Source organism: Bombina bombina, chromosome 5 (genome assembly GCF_027579735.1).
Source record: "Bombina bombina isolate aBomBom1 chromosome 5, aBomBom1.pri, whole genome shotgun sequence".
In the NCBI taxonomy this organism is placed as follows: domain Eukaryota; kingdom Metazoa; phylum Chordata; class Amphibia; order Anura; family Bombinatoridae; genus Bombina; species Bombina bombina.
Genome location: NC_069503.1, coordinates 89,928,251 through 89,953,039, shown reverse-complemented (window position 1 = coordinate 89,953,039; position 24,789 = coordinate 89,928,251). Strand labels below are relative to the sequence as shown.

Below are 24,789 nucleotides of genomic sequence, written 5' to 3'. Positions count from 1 at the left end.
TAGACAGAGATAAAAAGATAAACAGACAGAAAGACAGGTATACAGAAAGATGAGCAGGAAGAGACATATAAGGAAGATTTAAACTGAACTTGATGACAAAACATTTTATATTAACAAAGAAATGCATTAAAAACATTATGTAAATGCTGAGACATTTTTATTTAGATTTTTTTGCTGATACATATTTTATTGTTCAGAATAACGTATATAAGTAATGCAGGTTCTGGTAAACAGACTAAGATCTACTGTGCAACTTAGAGGACAATAACTTCACTAGCTACACTGATCTGTGTAATGTAACACTAAGCAGCCACTGACCTCTCTGCCACATCAGTTTATTGAGGCTCCGTGTGTGACAGATAACTGCTGTTCCAAGGTGCCTGCACATGGGTGAGTTTGACTGCTACTCTGACAAAGCTGCTGTTAGTCAGCTCAGAGTACCCTAAATACCTGACCTCACAGTTGCCTTAGCTCCCTGTAGACTTCCTGCTTGATTTTTGAGTAACACCCCCCTTCCTCCTGCATCTGCTGTTATCGGCTTCAAACACAAAGTATGAACAGATTTCTGATGATCTGAAACCCGGACACATGACTCAAAATGATTTGAAACCCGAACTTTGCGGGTGAAAACCGAATGTGTAGCAACCCTATTAGAAAGTGGAAAACAGGTTTTTATTGAAATCAGGTATCACAAAACACCAAATTTCACAGATACCAGACAGCCAAGGCTGCCCCCCCCCCCACCACTGCCTGTCTGACTCCTTGTCACACAAGATTTGGCCCTTTTATGGCTAGCGGGATCCTGCTGTCTCTTGTTATCTACTGTTTTGCCATGCTGTGTCAGGCTGCAAGAGTTGAACCCCTACCCCCAACCACCTCACCCCCTCCTGTTCCTCAGCAGATTTGGGCTCCAGAGAGCAACCACGATCTCCCAGACCTTTTGTTTCATTTATTTGGTGCTGAGTACTTTGTCAGAGAAGAGCTGGTCTCTAATCAGAAAATCTCTCCTGGGCTGGCCGGGCTCCTGGAACTCCCGGGCGGCCACCATGAAAACGGACAGCCGCCTAACCCCTCTCAGGCTGGCCGGGCTCCTGGAACTCCTGGTCAGCCACAGAACAGCAAGACACCCGCTGACTTTACCCCTGGCCGCTGGAGCGGCCCTTTGCCCCAGAGCACCGCTCTTTTGGGGATTTATAGCCCCTAGGATGGACAAGAGGTGGGGAATTACTGGAGGGGAGCTCCTTTGGGAACCAGGGGTTTTGGACAACCCTACCTACATAACTTCAATGGACTGTATCTCCGGTCCCCAGTAACGAATCACACAGATTTTTGGACTGTGGCATATGGAGACTGGGAGCTTTAAAATTACACCCTGGAAGTGCCGCTGCTCCACCGTGATCCCCCCAAAACTGCCACCCCTGGGTACTGGGATTCTGTGGCTGCTATGGAGGTGCCAGCCTGTCTGGAGGGGTGGGAATGGCGGGAAAATTGTGGGATTGTCCAGTGTCTTATCAACATGAGCTTTGTGTAAAAGGAGTGTGTGTTTTCCAATAAAATCAGTTCTTGTTCAATCTGAATGCTAGTATGTCTAGTTATTTGGGTGGGCTCCTGCTAAGTCACTTCTCCACAAATTATTTTTTCCCTAGTGTTCCTAGCATATTTTACACTTCCCTTCCCCTTTTTTTTCCCCCCCCTCTTGGTTGGGGATCACGTTTTTGTTTTTTGTTTTTTTTATTCTCACTTTATTTTATGGATAGATTCCTCACGCAGGTGAAAACTAATTTACCCATAATGCCTGCTAAGGTAAAGGATAAAAAAAACAAAGCTATTGACCCCAGTAATGATACAAGTTTAGATTACTCATCCTCTGGAATGGATACACAGCTATTATTTTGACAAATATCTGAATTTTTGACACCTCAGTTTGACCTCATTAAGAGAGACTTATCCCGTATTGCCTCTGACTTGGTTACTCTGACAGCAGAAGTAAGGCAGTTTGCCTCAAGAATTTCCGAAGTTGAGAATAGAGTTCTCGATTTAGAGGACTTGGTTAATTCTCAGGAAACTACCCTACAGAATCAAGAAACGAAAATTAATAATCTCCAAGTCCGTTTAGAGGACATGGAAGACCGTTCAAGATGCAATAACATAAGAATAATAGGTCTTCCAGAAAATGTGGAATAGGAGTATCTATTCAAAATTACATCAGTACGAATTACCCAAACCTTAGGGGTACCCGCACACCAGTTACCCTTAGAAGTTGAAAGAGCCCATAGGTTAGGGTCCAAAAGATCTTTTCCGGATGGTTCTACAAAAAATAGGACCTGTTTGGTGAAATATTTAAAATTCCAAGATAAAACTGAAATATTGAGATTGTTTATGAAAAATTGATCATGTATGTTGGGAAATCATAAAATATTAATATTTCAAGATTTTTCTATTGAAACGTCAGCTAAGAGAAAAGTGATGGCTCCCCTCTGTACTCAGTTGATAAAGATGGGGCTGAAAGCACGGATGTTTTATCCTGCAACAATCTTGTTAGAAGATAATGGAAAGAAGTTCACATTCATTAATCTTAAAGACGTAAAAGATTTCTTAGGGTCAAAAGAGGTACTGTAGGGGTATTGCCATGTTGGCTGATATAATCCAAATACATAGTAATACACTTTGTTATGGTATATGATGTCTGCGTTGCAGTTATCTTTTAATGTCTGGTTTCTACTTTTTTTTTTTTTTTTCCGTCTCCCCCCCCCCCCACCCCTTTTTTTTTTTTTTCTTCTCGCTTATTCCCTCTTGCTCCCCTCAACTCACAAAACTTGATAAATATATAATCGTAGGATGTTGAATAAATTGATATTTCTGTCTTGGAATGTTGGAGGAATCTCATCTCCAGCTAAACGTAAACTTATTCTTAAACATCTTGCTAAGGATAAGCCAGATATAGTTTTTTTGCAGGAGACTCATTTGAATGAGGTGGAGACAGCAAAACTTAAGGTGAAGTGGGTGGGGAAAGTTATCGGGGCCCCATCTCCCAATAGGAAATGTGGAGTTGCAATTTTACTTAATAAAGATTTAAAATATTCCATTATCAATGTTCAGATTGATCCTGAAGCACAATTTATTATTTTAAAAATTATAGTTCAGGAGGTCAAATATATTCTCTGTAATGTTTATGGCCCCAATATAATATAAAATTCAATTTTGGAAGAAAATTGATAATATATTGTTCCCACTGATTAATGAGAATATTATAATAGGTGGAGATTTTAATCTGACACCCTGTCCTACAATAGATAGACTTTCGAACAAGAATTTAAAAAGTTATAACAGAGGTGCATGTCTTTTTAAAAAAATGTGTCACAAACTTAAATTATGTGATATATGGAGGCATAGGAATCCAGATTCTCAGAAGTTTACCTGTGAATCAAAATCTTTCAAAACTTTTTCCAGAATCGATTTATTCTTAATTTCCGAATCTCTGTCTATTCAAAAATTATGCGTAGATATTAGTGACATCTCAATCTCAGATCATGCGGTTATATCACTGGGTCTTATGTCTACTAGTGAAAAGAATAAGGCCTAGATTTGGAGTTTGGCGGTAGATGGGCTGTTAACGCTCCGCGGGCTTTTTTCTGGCCGCACCATAAAATTAACTCTGGTATCGAGAGTTCAAACAAATGCTGCGTTAGGCTCCAAAAAAGGAGCGTAGAGCATTTTTACCGCAAATGCAACTCTCGATACCAGAGTTGCTTACGGACGCGGCCAGCCTCAAAAACGTGCTCGTGCACGATTCTCCCATAGGAAACAATGGGGCTGTTTGAGCTGAAAAAAAACCTAACACCTGTAAAAAAGCAGCGTTCAGCTCCTAACGCAGCCCCATTGTTTCCTATGGGGAAACACTTCCTACGTCTGCACCTAACACTCTAACATGTACCCCGAGTCTAAACACCCCTACCCTTACACGTATTAACCCCTAATCTGCCGCCCCCGCTATCGCTGACCCCTGCATTATATTATTAACCCCTAATCTTCCGCTCCGTAAACCGCCGCAACTTACATTATCCCTATGTACCCCTAATCTGCTGCCCCTAACACCGCCGACCCCTGTATTATATTTATTAACCCCTAACCTGCCCCCCACAACGTCGCCGACACCTGCCTACACTTATTAACCCCTAATCTGCCGAGCGGACCTGAGCGCTACTATAATAAAGTTATTAACCCCTAATCCGCCTCACTAACCCTATCATAAATAGTATTAACCCCTAATCTGCCCTCCCTAACATCGCCGACACCTAACTTCAATTATTAACCCCTAATCTGACGACCGGAGCTCATCGCTATTCTAATAAATGTATTAACCCCTAAAGCTAAGTCTAACCCTAACACTAACACCCCCCTAAGTTAAATATAATTTACATCTAACGAAATTAATTAACTCTTATTAAATAAATTATTCCTATTTAAAGCTAAATACTTACCTGTAAAATAAATCCTAATATAGCTACAATATAAATTATAATTACATTGTAGCTATTTTAGGATTAATATTTATTTTACAGGTAACTTTGTATTTATTTTAACCAGGTACAATAGCTATTAAATAGTTAAGAACTATTTAATAGTTACCTAGTTAAAATAATAACAAAATTACCTGTAAAATAAGTCCTAACCTAAGTTATAATTAAACCTAACACTACCCTATCAATAAATTAATTAAATAAACTACCTACAATTACCTACAATTAACCTAACACTACACTATCAATAAATAAATTAAATACAATTGCTACAAATAACTACAATTACATAAACTAACTAAAGTACAAAAAATAAAAAAGAACTAAGTTACAAAAAATAAAAAAATATTTACCAACATTAGAAAAATATTACAACAATTTTAAACTAATTGCACCTACTCTAAGCCCCCTAATAAAATAACAAAGACCCCCAAAATAAAAAATTCCCTACCCTATTCTAAATTAATAAATGTAAAAGCTCTTTTACCTTACCAGCCCTGAACAGGGCCCTTTGCGGGGCATGCCCCAAGAAAATCAGCTCTTTTGCCTGTAAAAAAAAAACATACAATACCCCCCCCCAACATTACAACCCACCACCCACATACCCCTAATCTAACCCAAACCCCCCTTAAATAAACCTAACACTAAGCCCCTGAAGATCATCCTACCTTGTCTTCACCATCCAGGTATCACCGATCCGTCCTGGCATCCGGTGCTGAAGAGGTCCAGAAGAGGGTCCAAAGTCTTCCTCCTATCCGGCAAGAAGAGGACATCCGGACCGGCAAACATCTTCTCCAAGCGGCATCTTCGATCTTCTTCCATCCGGTGCGGAGCGGGTCCATCTTGAAGCAGCCGACGCGGATCCATATTGTATGTTTTTTTTTACAGGCAAAAGAGCTGATTTTATATATTCCTTAAACAAAAATCTTTAGAACAAGAATCGAAAATCTGTTTATATTTCAGGGGTTTTCACGGCTGTTCCGCTAAACATTTGACCCGCCTTACAAAGAATAGAAAGAAATAGGCAATTCTAGAGTCTTTGAAACAGAGGAGATCGGTAAGGTTTATTTTTTATTTTTACCAATTGTTGTACACTGATATAATTAGTAATGTTGAGAGCCAGGATAATTTCTGGAGGGATATGCAAATCCCACAGATTTTGGAGGAGGATTCTTCCTATCTTAATGCTCCTATTTCGGATGAAGAAATAACTATAGCTATAGATCGGCTTAAACTTAATAAAGCAGCTGGACCGGACGGTCTACCAGGAGAATTTTATAGGATACTAGTTCAAGAATTAAAGTTAACTCTGAGTAAGCTGTTTAATTTTTATTTTCGTTCTAAAGATCTTATGTCCTCGTATTTTTCGGCAGCCAATATTTCATTAATCCTTAAAAAAGGAAAAAATCCAGAAGATCCGGCGTCTTACAGACCTATTTCTGTGCTAAACACAGATTACAAACTATTATCCTCAATAGTCGTTAAGAGACTAGCTATATTGCTTGAGAGAATTATTCATAGGGACCAGGTAGGTTTCATGTTATCCAGGAACTCCACTAGACATATCCGCAGTGTAGCCGCGTTTTTAGATCTTTTTTGGAATATGTAAGGAACGCTTTTAAAGCTTGATGCCGAAAAGACTTTTGATTCTATATCTTGGAATTACTTATTTAATGCATTGGCCAAATTTGGATTTCATAATCAATTTTTTTTTTTTATCCAGAAACTGTATAGTTTCCCAATATCCTTTTTATTGATTAATAATACACTTTCAGATAAGATCACATTGAAAAGAGGCACTCGACAAGGTTGTCCCTTGTCGCCGTTGCTTTTTAATATCGCGTTAGAACCATTAGCGATTAAATTATGGGAGAAGATGGAAGGTATAGTTTTGGGTTCACAGACACTCAAACTATTACTTTATGCTGATGATCTCCTGTTATTTTTAAAGGATACAAGGCAATCTATTCCCTTGATAAGGAGGTACTTGGAAGAGTTCAGTATATTTTCGGGTTATAGGGTAAACTTTCAAAAGAGTGAACTTCTCTGGGTTAAAAAATCAGCTACCAGCCTCCAAGAAACCCCGTTTAGGACGGTTGATTGTATCAAATATTTGGTGATCTTTTTACACATAGACCCTAAAAAGTGGTATGGCTTGAATTTCATACCACTATTGGAGAAAATATATTCAGACCTAGAAATCTTGAAGTCTTTTCCACTTTCTCTGAAGGCACATGTGAAATTAATAAAAACTTTTATTTTTCCTAGATTGCTTTATCCCCTTCAAAATGTACCAGTTTTTATTCCTAATAAAGACGTTAGGAAATTAAGCTTGTGTATGTCTAGATTTATTTGGAGTAATAAAAAGGCTTGTATATCCCTAGATAACCTTATGTTAAAAAAAGGAGCTGGCAGGGTTATCCCTTCCTAATATTAAGCTTTATAATTGGGCAGCATTGTTCAAGATAGCTATAGATTGGATTTTAGAGTCAAATGTTGTCTCTTCTTTTGATATTGAAAGCTTTTATTGTAAACCGTTCATGCTGAAGGCTATTCTACACTGCCCCCCTAAATTATTCTCCGCAAATATCAATAATCTTATTTCTATCAAAAATATAGTTCTGGCCTGGAGGAAATGCTGTTCCCTTTTGAGGATAGATCCTAGTTTTTCTAAGTTCCTTCTTATTGGCGGGAATCCACATTTTTTGCCAGGTATTCATAACAAGGCCTTTCAAACCTGGAGGGACAAAAATATTAGCTTTTTGGAACAAATTATGACAGAAAGTGGACAGATTGTTTCTTTCCAAGACTTAATTTCCCAATTCGGCATCTCTAATAAGACCTTTTATGCTTATTTACAACTTCGTCACTATGTGGATGCATTGGACTGTATTTTTCCTATATCTCCGGCCTGGTCTGAGATTGAATTGTGTTGTTCAAAATTTAAGTTGGGCGATGCCTCTATCTCTTTAATTTATGATGTCTAAACAGGGTGCCCTTGCTATTGGGAAAATTATTAATAGATGGATATACATTTTTCCAGATTTGGATGAAAATAAAATCAGTTCAAGTTTCATAGCCCTTAATCAATGTATCGTCTCCACCTCATGGAAGGAGTCTCATGTGAAGAAATTTAACGATTTTTATATTTCCCCCTATAGATTACATAAAATGTTTCCTTCTACAACCCCAAAATGCCCGCGTTGTAATCTATCATATGCAGATTTTTGTCATATGGTATGGTATTGTCCAAAGATCAACGAATTATGGCAAAAAATAGGGTTTTGGGTCTCCAATCTTTATAACTTGCCAATCCAATTCTCATTAGAGAGTTTTCTTTTTATTTACTCAATCTGAAAATCTGGGGTTTTACCGAAACGTTGTTAATACAATTATTTTGTTGATAAGACATTTGATATTTAAAAATTGGAAAGCTCATTCTTCACCAAAATTTTCAGCGGTGCTCAAGGAAATCCAGCTACAGATTTTTTTTTTTTAATCTTTTCAGTTACAAACAGTTTCTGACAAGAAAATAAAACTTTTTTTGAATGGCTGGCTCCCAATAATTAAGTCCCCCTTTTTGAACTCTCGAATGTTTTCATGGAGTTAGTTTTGCTTAACTTTTTTTTCTCTAGTCAAAGAAGGATTAGATTAAGTGGTGGTTTTTTGTTTTGTTTTGTGCAACGTTGTTAATTTATTATGAGTTGTTAAGAATCTTTTGACACCCTGCGAGATGTATTGTAATTGCCCTTTGTGGCTATCTCAAATTGTTTTCGCTGTTGAATTATAAATAAAGTATATAAAAAAAAAAGGATCTGAGGGCACTGCCAAGTCCCCAACAATATGTAAACACAAGAAAATCCTCAGCACTCCAATATTCTCCAGTATTCTTTTATGACAATTTATTGATACAAAGTTGTGACGTTTCGGGCTAACAGCCCCTTATCCATGCTTGATACTTCAATAGTTACACAGTTACCTTTTAAACCTTTTACGTTAGCGCCAATGCACCTGGTGTGGAATCTCTAGCTCCATCTACTGGCAGCCTATCAATATTACATTCAATAGAAAATTTTATTGTACAAATATATATATATTAAAAACATTAGACCGTAATGGTCAATACTAAAACCTAGAAATAGATGCTGATAAATTTACTATATAGGTCATTACATTTTATATAGTATAACAGAACTGAAGAGACCGTAATTTACAAATAGCATATAGGACCTGGAAAGGAACTAAAACAAACCACTTTGGATGGCAAGAGAACAGGAATGTTTCCATGATTAAACTGTATGAGTTGCAATTCCATAATAAGGGGTACAAACTTCCATCATCCACATAGTGGTAAAAAATACGGCATAGGAGGCTACTTTACCTGTGAGACCACTTATGTGGTTTATTTAATTAAGTGTCCTTGTTCCATGGTATACATCAGGGAGATGACCCGTAAGGTCAGGGATAGAATGAGCCAACATCGCTCTAACATCAGATGTAAGAATCTTGAGACTCCCCTCTCTAAACCCGTCCTTGAAAAAGGGCACAGTATTAGCCAACTTAGATGGCAGGTTATAGATCACATTAAGCCCAATAGGAGTGGTCTGGACAGGGAACGTCTCCTTAAACAAAAGGAAATGTGGTGGATCCACAAATTGGAGACTTTGGCCCCTAGGGGCCTCAATAGAGATTATGACCTATCTTGCTATTTCTAAATTACTGTCTCCTCAGTTCTGTTATACTATATAAAATGTAATGACCTATATAGTAAATTTATCAGCATCTATTTCTAGGTTTTAGTATTGACCATTACGGTCTAATGTTTTTAATATATGTATATATATGTACAATAAAGTTTTCTATTGAATGTAATATTGATAGGCTGCCAGTAGATGGAGTTAGAGACTCCACACCATGTGCATTGGTGCCAAAGTAAAAGGTTTAAAAGGTAACTGTCCTGTGCAACAACACACTATAAACTAAAAATTATACACGTACTGAATTCTCCGGATTGGCCCCTTCAGGTCTGGGAAGGGGACCTTGGCCCTTCCCCTATGCCCCGCCCCCTTTTTTTTTCCCCCACATTTTTTTTTATCTCTTATCCTGAACCAAACTTTCTTTTTCTCTCACTAACGATCTTTTTCCTCATCACATACAGAGGACTGCTTCCCTCTGAAGCACTGTAATATAACTATTGCAAAGCAAAGTAAAACTTAAAAACACAAGCTTCAATTCTGGGACTTAGAACTCAAAACGTCGAAGACCTGGACTTTATCCTCAGTTAATGATCAATACTCCCTATCTTTCTGAATTCAAAAGTGCACTCAGGATTAACAGCTGGTCAAAACACCTTAATTCAATGCTGCATTCAATGTAAAATAACTGGCAAATATGCATTGTAGAATGTTTGATTTGATCACTGACTGATTGTCACTTTGATTATTTATCAAATAAGCTTGTTGGGAAAAAAAGGTAACTGTGTAACTATTGAAGTATCAAGCATGAATAAGGGGCTGTTACCCTGAAACGTCAGTACTTTGTATCAATAAATTGCCATAAAAGAATACTGGAGTGCTGAGGATTTTCTTACTTGTAGCTACATAGCTGCAGTTGGCAGGGAGGAAGCAGGACCCATTTGGCGGAGCTACCCAGCCGGGGTAGTCGTGGGGTATCTGTCACATTGGCTGGTAACGTTGGGATCTGCTTCTTTCACACAGTTTCTGCTGACCAATGAGACGTGCCACAGTAGCCGGTAACTATTGGAGCCGAGCTCCTAAGAAAAGTACAGGAGGTGCTGGCCCAGCTGGACGGTCCTAGTTTGTATTGGGACCTGCTGGCACAGAGGGACCTTGTTTGCCAGAGACTCTGGAGGGAGGCTCTTCAACCAGAGCAGGGCTATCAAGTAACAACCCTCCCCTTTGATGATGAAGATTATTGGCTCCAGGGGAAGTTACAAGTACTTTTCCTGGGAGAACTGCCCAGGGAGGAATGGTTTTCTGAATTGGATGGACTGGTCCAGGATGAGATGGTGCTAGATGATCGCTACAGGGCTCTCCGATGGTACGCTATGCAAATGTGGCCATGGATGGGGGATGACGCCCCCACTGGGGACTTTGGCTACTGCGGCCCTGGATTACTATTTGAACAAATGGCAAAGGACCCAGATTTTGGGAGTCAGGTGGAGTGGAGACTTAAGGACATTTGTGAGTACTGAGGGAGCATGCTGAGTCTCTCAGGGGTACCCTGGCTGCAAGACGATTTGGATTATATATGTGGCCAGGAATTGGAGATGGAACAGAGATACAAAAGACTGCTAGATTGTGTTAAACAGCATGCCACAGAGCCTGCAGGGAGCTATGATTCAGCAGTCTGAGATTCATGGAGGTTGGCTTTCGAGGAGTGGCAACAAGGGATAAGGGACGAAGAGCTGCTAGATACAAATCAGCAGCCTGGCCCTGAGCTTATGGTCCTGGACCATGGAGCCACCCCAGCAGAAGTGCTGGCAACAGGGCAGAGGGCCGCTGGCCTCTGCCCAGCACCTGCAGCAGCTCCAAGAAAAAAGGGAGCGGAGGTCGCTGACCTCTCTCCTCAGCGGCAGAACCCCTTCCTGTGAGAGGAGACAGTTGTTCTCCCTCCCCAGTGGCAGAAACCCTTCCTGGGATAGGAGACAGTTGGTCTCCCTCCCCAGTGGCTGCACCCCTTGCAGGGAGAGACAGATAAAAATAACTCTCTCCCATAGGCAGAAACCCTTGCAGTGAGAGACTGATGATGATATCTCTCCCCAGCGGCAGAACCCCTTCCTGGGAGGGGAGACAGTTGGTCTCTCTCCCCAGCGGCAGCACCCCTTGCAGGGAGTGACAGAAATCGATATCTCTCCCCAGTGGTAGAACCCCTTCCTGGGAGAGGAGACAGCTGTTCTCTCTCCTCAGTGGCAGAACCCCTTGCAGGGAGAGATGGATGTCGATATCTCTCGGTGTATCCGTCACACCAAATATTTCAACACAAATAATCTTTATATACACAGTGTACAAACTATCCTAAAGAGGACAAACTCTCTAAATAGAAGCATCAAAAAGGATGATATTGTAAATAATACTTTCTAAATCCCAGTTATAAAAGCCTCAAATTGGAAGTGCTCTCCTGCTGTCCTTTGTGCCTCTATATATGTGCACCTCAGTTTCTCTCATATAAATGTGATAGAATACAAACACGACACAGGAATATACAAATCTGTCCTCCTACTGACCAGTTTACACAACCATTCACCACCAAAGCACCCCCAGTGTTTATTAATGTGCCAGTGTTGGGAGTTGTACGTTTTTATTTACATAGGGGAGAAAATAATTATATTTACAGAATAAAGGAGTCTTTATATGAATAGATAATTATATAAACAAGAACATCAGTCTCAAATGATTGACATCTGGCAGATATATTTAATGTGCACATTATGTGGATAAACCTTTTCTTATAGCAATAGATGCTTAGCATTGTACATGTTATATACCAGAGGAATTACTGAGGAGAAACCGATTTTATGTAATGAGACACAATATCAGTAACCAATACATACGTGATCATAATCAGTTTAATTTAAATGGCTACTATAACCTACATGTATACTGGGTATGTAATATGTATGTCATGTTCTGTAACTTGATATTATGTCTGTTAGATGTTTTCATGTTAGTTAGAAGCCACAAGAACTGATAATAGCACATACTGTATATATAAAGGGAACATTATATGTCTGATAAATCCCTTTGTATCAAGAGCACAAGTGTTAGGTATATTTATACCATTGTGTGCATATATCATGTAATGCTGCTTTTTACTATATAATGATTGTCACGGATATCAGACGGCTAAGGCTACCCCCTACAACCTCACCCCCATTGTTTCTCAGTGGTTTTGGGCTCCTCAGAGCAACCACCATCTCTGGAAGCTGTTTGTTTGCTTTGTGTTGGCTTGTTTTTGTGTTCAGAGAAAAGTTGGTGTATGACCAGGAAAACCCTCCTAGGCTGGCCGGGCTCCTGGAACTCCCGGTCGGCTGCCTTACAACGGACACCCGCCTAACCCCTCTCAGGCTGGCCAGGCTCCTGGAACTCCCGGTCGGTCACAGGACAGCAGAACACCTGCTAACTTTAACCCAGGTTGCTCCAGCAACCATGTGCCCCAGAGCTCCGCTCTTTTGGGGATTAGTAGCCCCTGGGGAGTACAAGGGGTGGGGGAATTGCCGGAGGGGAACTCCTTTTGGAACTGGGGGTTTTGGACACCCCTAACCCCATAAATTCAACGGACTGTAACTCCGGTCCCCAGTAGCGAATCATGCTGATTTTTGGACTGTGGCATCTGGGGACCGAGAGCTTTAAAATGACACCCTGGAAGTGCCGCCGCTCCACCGGGATCACCCGAAACTGCCACCCCTATGTATTGGGATTATGTGAGACTGTGGCTCCTATGGAGGTGCCGGGCTGTCTAGAGGGGCGGGAATGGCGGGAAAATAGTGGGATTGTCCAGGGTCTTATCAAGATGAGCTGACTGTATAAAAGAAGTGTGTGTTTTCAATAAAATCAGTTCCTGTTAAACCTGAATGCTAGGCTGTCTAGTTATTTGGGTTTGCTCCAGCTACAATCACTTTTCCTGGGCTACATAGCAGCCTGTCCCAGGCAGAGGAAGGACACTCTGACAGAGCTACCTAGTCTGGTAGCTGGAGTCTGCCACAGGGTGGGACCCTGAGTACTGGTGCTGTCGGGCATCAGGGGTGGCTACAGGCTGTGGTCTCTTGCCAGCTACATAGCTGCAATCGGCAGGGAGGAAGCAGGACCCGTTTGGCGGAGCTACCCAGTCGGGGTAGCCGGGGGGTATCCGTCACATTGGCTGGCAGCGGTGGGATCTGCTTCGTTTACAAGGTTCCTGCTGACAGGAGACGTACCACAGTAGCCGGTAAATATGGAGGCAGAGTTCCTAGGGAGAGTACAAAAGATGCTGACTGGAACAAAGGATTCTTGTTCGGAACAGGACGTTCTGACATGGAGGAACCTTGCCCTCCGAGACCTTTGGTGGGAGGCACTGCAACAGGAGCAGGAAAATGGAAAGGTCCTCCCCACGAATGACACAAGATTCCAGGTACGGTGGACCGTGAGGCTGCCTTTCCTGGGAGAACAGCCAAAGAAGGAATGGCTAGCTATTCTACATAGACTGATCCAGCAAGAGATGTGGGTGGAGGACGGCTATCGAGCCCTCCAATGGCTCGCTATGCAAGCGCAGCCATGGCTGGAGGAAGGATCCCCCACAGAGGGCTTTGGCTTCAGCAGCCCTGGATTGTTGTTTACAAAAAGGACAGAGGACCCACAGTTTGGGAGCGAGACAGACCAGGGTCTAGAGGATATCTTTTGGCTCCAAGAGGACCTGCTGGATCTCTTGGAGGAGACCTGGCTGCTAGACAATCTGGATTTTATAATTGACCAGGAAGAGGCACTGGTCAAGGAATACAAGAGGCTGCTGGATCTCGCTCAGCAGCGTGCCAGGGGCATACAGATCTGGGGTGCAGCCCTCTGGGATTCATGGAGCTTGACTGTGGAGGAGTGGCAGCAAAGAGAAAGGGAACCAGGGCTCCTGGATCCTGATCAGAAGTCTGGCTCTGAGATTATAGACTTGGACAAGGGAGAGATGAATGTTGATAACTCTCCCCAGCAGCAGAATCCCTTCCTGGGAGAGGAGACCGTCGGTCTCTCTCCCCAGCGGCAGAGCCATCCCCTGGGAGCGGAGGTAGTCGTCCTCCCTCCCCATAAACAGAACCCCTTCCTGGGAGAGGAGACAGTTGGTCTCTCTCCCCAGCGGCAGAACCAGGAGCCGGGAGAGGAGACAGTCGGTCTCTCTCCCCAGCGGCAGAGCCATCCCCTGGGAGTGGAGGTAGTCGTCCTCCCTCCCCGTAAGCCGAACCCCTTCCTGGGAGAGGAGACAGTCGGTCTCTCTCCCCAGCGGCAGAGCCAGGAGCCGGGAGAGGAGACAGTCGGTCTCTCTCCCCAGTGGCAGAGCCATCCCCTGGGAGCGGAGGTAGTCATCCCCCCTCCCCTTACAGAGAAGCCATTGCAGGGAGAGACGGGTATCGATATCTCTCCCCAGCGGCCAAACCCCTTCCTGGGAGAGGAGACAGTCGGTCTCCCTCCCCAGTGGCAGAGCCAGGAGCCAGGAGAGGAGACAGTCGGTCTCTCTCCCCAGCTTCAGAGCCGGGAGAGGAGACAGTCGGTCTCTCTCCCCAGCGGCAGAGCCATCCCCTGGGAGCAGAGGTAGTCGTCCTCCCTCCCCTTACAGAGAAGCCCTTGCAGGGAGAGACGGGTATCGATATCTCTCCCCAGTGGCCAAATTCCTTTCTGGGAGAGGAGACAGTCGGTCTCTCTCTCCAGCGGCAGCACAGTTTCCCAGGGAGCGGAGGTAGCAGACCTCCCTCCCCAGCAGTAGATCTTCTTCTCGGGAGAGGAGACAGACGGTCTCTCCCCTCAGTAGCTTGGCAGGGTCTATACCCTTTTCTTGTCCTCGAGTATATCTCACAGGGGGCAGGCCAGGGGGGTACCCGCTCATGCAGTCGGTGCCACAAGTTTGGGCACCCGAGTTTTGCCTGCCCCACCAAGGAGCCACTTCCACCAACAGTCTGGGGTGGGTATACAGCCGGGAAACCGGTACTGGCTTTGTTTGTGGGTGGGTCAGCCGGTACTCAACAGAGTGTCACAGAGGGAAACAGTTTGGCCAACGAACTTAAGGACACTGGAACTTGTGGAACAGCAATTGTTTGGGAGACGGCCTTAGCAAACTTGTTTGGGACTTTGAATTTTGTGACTATCCCTGCGCCCAGAGCGCAGGGTATAAACGCCAGCAGAAACCCCCCAGGATGCCCCCAGCTCAGGAGAGATGGGATAACCTCTCTCAGCAACCGAGTAGTGGAGGGCCACTGTCGGACAGCCCCAGGCCGACCCATTAAGGGTCTAGCCGGGTCTGCAGAACTGGAGGGGGGAGATGTCACTGATATCAGATGGCTAAGGCTACCCCCCACCCCCCTACAACCTCACCCCTGTTGTTTCTCAGTGGTTTTGGGCTCCTCAGAGCAACAACCATCTCTGGAAGCTGTTTGTTTGCTTTGTGTTGGCTTGTTTTTGTGTTCAGAGAAAAGTTGGTGTATGACCAGGAAAACCCTCCTAGGCTGGCCGGGCTCCCGGTCGGCTGCCTTACAACGGACACCCGCCTAACCCCTCTCAGGCTGGCCAGGCTCCTGGAACTCCCGGTCGGTCACAGGACAGCAGAACACCCGCTAACTTTAACCCAGGTCGCTCCAGCAATCATGTGCCCCAGAGCTCCGCTCTTTTGGGGATTAGTAGCCCCTGGAGAGTACAAGGGGTGGGGGAATTGCCGGAGGGGAGCTCCTTTTGGAACTGGGGGTTTTGGACACCCCTAACCCCATAACTTCAACGGACTGTAACTTCGGTCCCCAGTAACGAATCATGCTGATTTTTGGACTGTGGCATCTGGGGACCGAGTGCTTTAAAATGACACCCTGGAAGTGCCGCCGCTCCACCGGGATCACCCGAAACTGCCACCCCTATGTATTGGGATTATGTGAGACTGTGGCTCCTATGGAGGTGCCGGGCTGTCTAGAGGGGCGGAAATGGTGGGAAAATAGTGGGATTGTCCAGGGTCTTATCTAGATGAGCTGACTGTATAAAAGGAGTGTGTGTTTTCAATAAAATCAGTTCCTGTTAAACCTGAATGCTAGGCTGTCTAGTTATTTGGGTTTGCTCCAGCTACAATCACTTTTCCTTGGCTACATAGCAGCCTGTCCCAGGCAGAGGAAGGACACTCTGACAGAGCTACCTAGTCTGGTAGCTGGAGTCTGCCACAGGGTGGGACCCTGAGTACTGGTGCTGTCGGGCATCAGGGGTGGCTACAGGCTGTGGTCACTTGCCAGCTACATAGCTGCAATCGGCAGGGAGGAAGCAGGACCCGTTTGACGGAGCTACCCAGTCGGGGTAGCCGGGGGGTATCCGTCACAATGATATACAATGTTTTTTCATGCAAATAAAAAATGATTTGAATTCAGACCAGTATTTTGTGTGTTTTGTATAATTAAAAACCCAATATCACTGAATAATTAGGAAAACATCATCAAAGACAGAAATCAAATCTGACAGTGAAAGTTAAACGCTGATAATTCAGGTAGAGCAACAATTTTACCCAACTTTCCAATTTATTTCTATTATCTAATTTGCTTTGTTCTTTTGGTATCCTTTGTTAGAGAGTAAACCTAGGAGGCTATTATATGAGCTTAGGGGCGTGCATGTGTATTTAGCACTCTGTGCAGCAGTGTTTGTTACTATGTATAACATTGCTATAAATGTTCTTGCAACCTCTGCTATCTGAAGATACGTGCACGCTCCTGAGTTCACCTAGGATTACTCTTTAACAAAGGATACTAAGAGAACTAAGCACAAATGATAATATAAGTAAATTGGAAAGGTTTTTGAAATGTCATGTTCTATCCAATCCATTTAAGTTTAATTTTGACTTTACTGTCCCTTTAACAGTACATAAAACAATATCAAATTAACCCCCGACCTACACCAACCCAGATTAATAATCACCAGCAAGACTTTATACACAGACATTTTCTGCTACTTAAAGGGATAGGAAATTACACTTTCATGATTCAGATAGAATGTGTAATTTCATGATACTTTTAATTTCACTTCTGTTATCAAACTTATGTACTACTGAGAGCTGACTGGTGGCTACACACATGCCTCTTGTCATTGGCTCACCAGATATGCTCAACTAGCTCCCAGTAGTACAATGCTGCTCAATAGATGACTTTGCATGAGTTAAAGGGACAGGCTACACCTTAGTCATCTTAAAGTCTTACCTTTAGATTAAGCTGAAAATATCCTCCTGCACCCCTTTCTATATCATGCAGCAGGAACAGTAAAAAAGTTATTTTAAAATTAATATTGTCTCTGGCCACTTTGAAATGGCTGACAAGCTCCACCCACTGATGACATCATGATCTGGGCTGCATCTAGGCACTCTGCTGATTAGCAATAACAGTCTGTTGAATTCAACTAGTGAGACTTTCGTGATTGGACGCTATATGCATTGGCAGCCATTTCTAACTGGCCATAAACAATATTCATTTTAAAATAAGTTTTTTTACTGTTCCTGCTGCATTATATAGAAAAGGTGCAGGAGGCTATTTGCAGCTTAATCTAATGACCAAGGTGTAAACTTTCCCTTTAAACACATAGTTGTATACAGTCAGTTGTACAATAATAAACTGATCTAACATATTAAAGCATTATTGCACCTTTATATCCCTTTAATTAATAACAGAAATAATTAATAAAAATTCTAGATAATCATTGTCTTGGTTTATCACAATGTTATCTTCATTAAACAAGGATTCACAAAAAGATAGCACAAAGCTAGATCTGACTAAAGGGACAGTAAACACCTTGAGACTGTAATATAAACTGACTAATTATTCCTAGGAAAACAACTTTACTGTATACTTTCATTGTCTAATAGTATTGTTATATCAGCTGTGTGCCGGGACATTATCTGTGTGTCACAAACGTACAGTGACTAGTAATGCAATAAACACATAGAAATAACTTCACTGACTCACTATTTAATGTCTAATAGTATTGTTATATCAGCTGTGTGCCGGGATATTATCTGTGTGTCACAGACGTAGAGTGACTAATAATGCAATAAACACATAGAAATAAGTTCACTTACTCACTATTTAATGTCTTATAGTATTGTTATATCAGCTGTGTGCCGGGATATTATCTGTGTTTCACAGACGTACAGTGACTAATAATGCAATAAACACATAGAAATAAGTTAACTGACTCACTATTTAATGTTGAAGCCAGTTGAATTATCGATCAGTATGCAGAAAGAGCGTCCCACTCGCTTGTGCTACTAGTGATTTCCGGTCATGGTGTGTTTCCTGTGTTGCTTTAGGTTTCCTCCGGCAGCTGCACGCCAACACTTCAGTGGTACAAAGGGTCCCCACTGTTATAGTGATTCCTCTATTCACTACATATAAACTGTAATAAACAGACAGCAGGGAACAGTCCTATGGATTAAGGCGGTTTTATTAGAAAGATGCAGCATTATCGGGACCTCTTAATGTGACGTCATCAGAGACGTCTGACAAAGCGCTTGATGAGTGAAACGCGTAAGAATGGTCCTGATAATGGTGCTTTCTTTCTAATAAAGTAGTAGTAAACCATAGGACTGTTCTCTGACATTTGCTTTATTTATTACGTTACCCTTCAATATTTATTTTTCCCCATTTTCCTGTAAATAAAGTCTTAAAATTGAGTATTTTTCAGTCCTGAATACTGAAAGTGCACATAGCAGCATCACCTATCTGTCCAGCAGTGGCTTCTTTTTGATCCAGAAGATATATCTTACTATAAGGTATAATGACAAGTTGCTATGAATACTTTCCTTTCCTTACGTACTTAATCTTTTTAGTCCATAGAAAAAGAAGTATGGTATTGCAATCACTATGTATACATTGGGGCCTATCTATCAAGCTCCGAACGGAGCTTGAGGGCCCGTGTTTCTGGCGAGCCTGCAGGCTTGCCAGAAACACCAGTTATGAAGCTCTGAGCAGGCGGACAGGAATCGCCGGAATTCAACCGGATCGGGTTGATTGGCATCCCCCTGCTGGCAGATGATTGGCCGCGAGTCTGCAGGGAGCGGTGTTGCACCAGCAGCTCACAAGAGCTTCTGGTGCAATGCTGAATACAGAGAGCTTATTGCTCTCTGCATTCAGCAATGTCTGTCGGACCTGATCCACACTGTCGGATCAGGTCCGACAGACATTTGATAATGCGGCCTCTATATCTGCAAGTGTTTGCTTAGATATAAATATTCTGTCTTATTTATAAATAATATTGTTTATTGAAGGATAAATACAAAGCTTTTTTTGTATTTTCATTTTTGTATAAAAATACAGTGAAAAAAAATCTCTACAGGTTTATAGGAATAATATGAAGTTCCCAAGAGCTAATACACAGATATGGACCACTTCAGTACAACAGATAACTGTGCTTATGTCCAGCATGTAAGAGGGGAAATAAGGTTATCAGATGATAATTTCTCTATTAAATTTACATAGAACAATCTAAGTCATTGTAAAAAATAAAAAAATAAACACTCTGAGGATAGACATTATGGTGCTGATTATCTAAAGGTCTCTGGGCTGGTGAGATGATATAAGGATCCTCACCAGTTTTACTATTTCCTGGTAGAATTCTATAAAGCCACTTTTTACCCTGAAAACAGAGAGTCTCGCTAAGGGGCGTATTCTGCATTTTCTTATGGGAAGGAAATAAATACATTTCAACACTGCAAAAACTAAATTAATAATTTAGAAATCATATAAAATAAATGATTGAACAATTAACACACAAATACACAGGATTGTTGTATTGTTAAGGCGCATCAAAAAATATTTGATTAAAAACGTAAAATTTGTATGTAGGAATAATTCGTATTAACTATGCACAGCGTAAATCGTAATTTAAATACATGAGATCAGAAAAAAAACACATAAAAATCATACTTTTAAGTACAAAATGCAAAGCGTAATTGTTGTTTTCTTGGAAAATGACCTGAACATGAGTATGTATGAAATTTTCTCTCAAATCCCAACATAATTATCTAAACATTTCTGCCCTTCAGTTCTCACTGTTTTTCTCACAAATGAAAAGGGGGCTAGGTTTTGACAAAATACAGAAAATACTTAAAGGGACAGTCAAGTCCAAAAAAAGCGTTCACGATTCAAATAGGGCATCTAATTTTAAACAACTTTACAATTTTCTTTTATCATCAATTTGGTTTTGTTCTCTTGGTATTCTTAGTTGAAAGCTAAACCTAGAAGATTCATGTGCTATTTTCTTAGATCTTGAAGGCCGCCTCTGCATTTGACAGTTTTCCACCACTAGAGGGCGTTAGTTCATGTGTTTCATATAGAACTCATGCACATGAATTTACTTTTTTTTTTTAAGTCTGTCAAAAGAACTGAAATAAGGGGGTAGTCTGCAGAGGCTTACATACAAGGTAATCACAGAGGTAAAACGTGTATTATTATAACTGTGTTGGTTATGCAAAACTGAGGAATGGGTAATTAAGGGATTATCTATCTTTTAAAACAACAAACATTCTGGTATTGACTGTCCCTTTAATACACTAATAGAAAGACACATGAATATGAAAATATAGGTGATTGTAATATGCTATATGCAGAACACAGTGCAATGTGATTTATATTGACTGCTGGATTTAATTTTTAAAGTAAGTCCCCTGCTCCCCTCACTCTACACAGTGAAGTTTTCCTCTCAAGAGAGCTCAGTTAATTCTATTAGGAGTCATCTCACCGTTCACAGGTAGTGCCCCTTTTTATGACAATTCCACCTGTCCCTGTCTCTCTGTGTCCCTGTCTCTCTCTGTGTCCCTGTCTCTTTATGTGTCCCCATCTCTCTATGTGTCCCCGTTTCTATGTGTTTCCCTGTCTCTATGTGTTTCCCTGTCTCTATGTGTTTCCCTGTCTCTCTATGTGTTTCCCCGTCTCTCTATGTGTTTCCCCGTCTCTCTATGTGTTTCCCCATCTCTCTATGTGTTTCCCCGTCTCTCTATGTGTTTCCCTGTCTCTCTATGTGTTTCCCTGTCTCTCTATGTGTTTCCCCGTCTCTATGTTTCCCTGTCTCTCTATGTGTTTCTTTGTCTCTCTATGTGTTTCCCTGTCTCTCTATGTGTTTCCCTGTCTCTATGTGTTTCCCTGTCTCTATGTGTTTCCCTGTCTCTCTATGTGTTTCCCTGTCTCTCTATGTGTCCCTGTCTCTCTATGTCTCCCTGTCTCTGTGTCTTACTCTGTGTCCCTGCCTCGCTCTGTGTCCCTGTCTCACTCTGTGTCCCTGTCTCACTTTGTGTCCCTGTCTCACTTTGTGTCCCTGTCTCACTTTGTGTCCCTGCCTCACTCTGTGTCCCTGTCTCTCTATGTTTGTCAGTGTCACTCTATGTGTGTCCCTGTCTTTATGTTTGTCCCTGTCTCTGTGTGTCCCTGTCCCTTTGTGTCCCTGTCTCTCTATGTTTGTCCGTGTCACTCTGTGTGTCCCTGTCTTTATGTTTGTCCCTGTCTCTATGTGTTTCCCTGTCTCTCTATGTGTTTCCCCGTCTCTATGTTTCCCTGTCTCTCTATGTGTTTCTTTGTCTCTCTATGTGTTTCCCTGTCTCTCTATGTGTTTCCCTGTCTCTATGTGTTTCCCTGTCTCTATGTGTTTCCCTGTCTCTATGTGTTTCCCTGTCTCTCTATGTGTTTCCCTGTCTCTCTATGTGTCCCTGTCTCTCTATGTCTCCCTGTCTCTGTGTCTTACTCTGTGTCCCTGCCTCACTCTGTGTCCCTGTCTCACTCTGTGTCCCTGTCTCACTTTGTGTCCCTGTCTCACTTTGTGTCCCTGTCTCACTTTGTGTCCCTGCCTCACTCTGTGTCCCTGTCTCTCTATGTTTGTCAGTGTCACTCTATGTGTGTCCCTGTCTTTATGTTTGTCCCTGTCTCTGTGTGTCCCTGTCCCTTTGTGTCCCTGTCTCTCTATGTTTGTCCGTGTCACTCTGTGTGTCCCTGTCTTTATGTTTGTCCCTGTCTCTATGTGTTTCCCTGTCTCTCCTTGTGTTCCTGTCTCTCTTTGTTTCCCTGTCTCTGTGTCTGAGGACCACTTCTGCCCGGCTTGGATGAAGACTTCTGCCCGTCTGGAGGACCACTTTGCCTGGCTTGGATGAAGATGTCTCCCAGTAAGTCGATTGGGTGGGTTTTATTTTTTAGATTAGGGTTTGGGCAGAAAAAGAGCTAACTGCCCATTTAAGGGCAATGCCCATCCAAATGCCCTTTTCAGGGCAATGGGGAGCTTAGGTTTTTTTAGATAGTATTTTATTTGGGGGATTGGTTGTGTGGGTGGTGGGTTTTATTGTTGGGGGGTGTAAGATATTACTCTTAAATAACCAAAGGATCTTATGTTAAAAACCATTCACGTCTAAAAATTAATATATAAATATATTAATAATCGGCCCTGTACAAACGAATTTCATATACCGTACTGTATATCTTTGAAACCCTCCAGAAACAGACAACCATACTACCTTCAACTATTTAAACCATCACACATTTATTAAAGAACAGATAAATAACAAGATTACATGTTACTGTTTACAAGGTTAAACACATCAAAACAATTTAACAGAGAAATAATACATAAATGAATATTACCCCGTTTGTTTCCTGTGGGAGTCCTGGCTATAGCATGTATCATTGATGTTTTCCTTTCCAAAGATGAACTCTGTCTATTCTCCTTTCTCCTAACCTTTATACCCTTTAAGAATGCTGACCATATACTTTTGGCTCTATTCCAAATAAGGTGCTCTACCCTATTGTAAGGTTTTGCTACCTACAGCAAACTTCTCTACCCATATATGATCTTAACTCTTGGTATACGTAAACTGGCTACCTCAGCATTGCTCCATGCCTGATGTTTTAAAATAGTAAACAGAACATATTAACCTCTTTATAACTGTAATAATGCCATCTTTCTATAACTACAGTAATACTACATTTATACACATTAAAATCTTACATTCCACCCCTTTGCTAGGCCTTATAGTGTAACGGTAAGGTTTAGCACATTACTCTATAAACTATTCTCTTTATACAAAATTAACATAAACAAAATAATCATACATTTAACAACAATTAACATTTTTAAAATAAAATCGTACAATCGGATGTTGTAACGTTCTTTTGTTCCCAAAATAATGTCATTGTCCTTGACTTTTATATTTTGCAAAAACAAATTTAAAAATAGATGTTTCTTTGCCACATTTAACCCATTCTGTATAACTTTGTAACATTAGACTGGATCCTTTGCCCAATGCTATGTTAATACATTCAGGATCATAATGTTTATTTTGCTGTTGTTGATCATCTTCCAAAACTAGTTCAGTTACATTGACTTTGATACCACAATCATGATTTCCATCTTGAAGTTGTCTGAGTCAAACCCAAAATACCCATGTAGTCCTCTGAAAATGCAAAAGAATTTCGTCCCGCAAAACCCTCCATAATCAGTCATAACAACATTAGGACATGGATTTTCCCAACTTGAAGATAGGTTGTCATCTTTTTGGTATTTCTTCAGATTCTTTCTAAGAAAAATCAAATGCAGTATCTGTTAATTCATATATTTTTAAAATTGTTTAATATAATATCATCTAAAAAAGTTTTTTGTTTTCTTATTCATTATTTCAAAGAAATAAAACAATAAGTTTATCTTTATCCAAAATACAAAAAGAACAAGCCATTTTAGGAACAAATGAGTGACTTTTTTTTAGACATAAAATCTCATTATCATTACTAAAACTATTACATTAAAAAGATCTAACATTTTGTTAAAATATGTTTTTATTTGAGCTTTTACTCCTTATAATATTTTGAGCTACCAACATATTTACCTTGTCAATATGCTGTGATACTCATTTTCTTCATACATATAAAGAAAATTATCAGGTAAGCATAATTTATGTTTTTATCCAAATTTTTATTATTGCCCCTTGTACATTTGATGTAGCAATTGAAAGTAAAATCCTTCCAAGTGTGTTATTCAATCTACAAGTTATTACTTGATATGGCCTGACACCTGTAGTAGAATGTAGGATATATCTTATGGTCATTGAACATAAAGGTAACATTTTTTTCCATGTTGAAAGTTTAATACTACAAATTTTAGTTTATAATTGTTTATAGTATTTATTACCCCTTTCTACTGCTCCTGATGATTGCAGTTTATAAGCAATATAATTTATGCTTAATTCCCAATGATTAATTAATTTCCTTGAAATATTTTTCCACTAAATGCAGGCTCATTATTACTTTCTACTACAAATGGCATTCCCATCTAGAGAAAAGCTCAAATAAATAACCTATGCAACTATAAAAACTACTTGATTTGTTTTTGGAAAAAAAAAACCTCAATCCATTTTGTAAATACATCTATTACCACTAAACTATACATGTATTCTTCTAGTATTCTAGGTCAAAACCAACAAAACAAAATAATATCTATTTATATTTGTAACCCAGGTTTGTCATGGGGAAAAGTAAAAACCTTAATAATTATTGATTCATATTGACTGAAAAATTAAACTGCAGACAAGG

General features: G+C 41.0%; 1 protein-coding gene across 1 annotated transcript in view; it reads right to left on the bottom strand.

Moving 5' to 3' along the window:
- The window catches only part of LOC128659954 (gastrula zinc finger protein XlCGF26.1-like), a 472,524-nt gene that overhangs the window by 278,258 nt on the left and 169,477 nt on the right, over positions 1 to 24,789 (bottom strand). The window lies entirely within an intron of this gene.